Below are 1,995 nucleotides of genomic sequence, written 5' to 3'. Positions count from 1 at the left end.
GGGGGGGTGGAGTGGGGGGATGCATTCTCTGATAACAAAAGTATGCATGAAACACAATTTCATCAAACTAAATATCGAGAGAGATACTGCGCAATTCGAGAAAAAAAAGTATTCCCAGACTTTGCGCATAGCGTGTTTTTGCAACGGAACTAAAGAGGTTATAAAAAGTACTATATAACCTCTTTGAATGGAACCCTTTATGAGACCATAATTCCTCGTGTGACGTAGCGGTGAAAAGAGAAATGTTTGTGAAGTTTACGAAACCTGCATATGAAAGTATGTCAGCTGCAGATTGACTGTTTTCGTTAATTATTTTGGAGAAGGTGTGGAAGGGCCATTGTAGCATTCACTGCTGACAAAGGAATGTTACTGCTTTTGAAATTCCATTGCAAGACTTGTTGTTCGTGCATTAAATTATTGTTCTGGATATTCCAAAAGGGTTTATCAAATCAGAAACTGAAGATTATTTCCAGAGGAGCTCAAAAAGGCAAGACGGGAAAGATATATCCCAAATGACGTCACGGTACTCAAAACTGGCCACAAGGAGGTCAGCTGCATGTAAATAGCAGGTCAAGAAAATTCTGAATAGAGGACCCAAAAATACTTTTACTAGCGATTATTAACAATTGCTACTGTACAAAAATAACAAAAGACCAACGCCTTTGTATCGATTTTTATTTGGTACGCCACCTTGATGCTTCCCTGAGGACACTTCAGAATAGAAAACTACTGCCTATAGGATTCTGAAATCAGGCATTCTTCTTGCGACATGGTCAGCCCGGTACAGTTGAGTCATTTTGATTTTAGAAAACAGACCTTAGCTTCACAAAGAGGTACTGTAGACGGCTTTAAACCACACACCATCATACTCCCTTCAAACCAGCTGGGTGGTTAGTAGGTGTACTGGTGAGGCTGTCTCCATCTTTCCTATCAAACATCAATCGCCCATATCTTATTTCTCCATATTCTTTTCTGTATATGTTACTCTCTATCAACACCTTTAATCTTCAGTATTATGTGACCTATTTGTCTTGCAAGTGCCATAAAACTCTTGATAAAAACTCTTTAAACCAGACAACTTTCATTTGGTGAACAGTTGTTTCCTTTATCGAGAGGTACCAACAAAAATAAGAGAAAAAATATTGATAGAAATAATAATAATCTCCTCTGCGTCCACCGAATAAAACACGTGACCTTTATCGTGACCAAACCATCAACCAAGGCCATTATTATAGATTTATCATACTTGCCTTGTGTGACAATATAACCATCGTTGCTGGTGTACCCCTGGGGAAAAGAAATAAGAGTTAATGTTTCTCTGCATTTTGCCAACAATACAATCTCTTCGCTCTTCGGGATTATGGAGCTATAGAGGCTTTTACTGGCCATCATTTATTACACTTGTTTTTGCTTATTTTTCTCCCTCTATAATTTTTTAAAAACAAAGCTTTACTTTTATTGACTTTATCCTTTAGCTAAAAAGATACGTTATTACTGTGCTTATATTTCTCCGTCTATTCTTTTTGATTTTAGAAAAGCTTCACAATTATTTACAAATACATGGCAATTTTTATCCACATTTCGATTTTGTAGTTTCTTTTTCCCACGAGAGCTGATTCTCCATGGCCTCCCTGTGAGCGAGTTGTCTACGTCCACTCCTTACAAATCGACAATGGCTTAAAGCAATTCGTATCAAATATCTATTGTCGTTAGTTCTCCTCCTACCTTTTTGTTTATTACTGTCTTGCAATATCTCTTATCTTCGACACTTACATGACCTAATTGTGTGGCAAGTGCTGTAAACTGTAACTAAACTAAATATTTCTTCTCTGATTTATTTCCATTGAGTGAAAGTGTTGTCCCATCGATTTGAAGAAACGCCTGGACAATTGGTCGCCTTTAAGGACAAGCGGGCTAGCCCAGATGTCGGGGGTTTCCAGAAATCTTGACCTACACTAAAAGTGGACATTGCCTTACCTGTAGGAGAAGTTTGGT

This window comes from Aplysia californica, unplaced genomic scaffold, assembly GCF_000002075.1.
Source record: "Aplysia californica isolate F4 #8 unplaced genomic scaffold, AplCal3.0 scaffold01132, whole genome shotgun sequence".
Lineage (NCBI taxonomy): Eukaryota > Metazoa > Mollusca > Gastropoda > Aplysiida > Aplysiidae > Aplysia > Aplysia californica.
Note: the sequence above shows the minus strand (reverse complement) of the source record.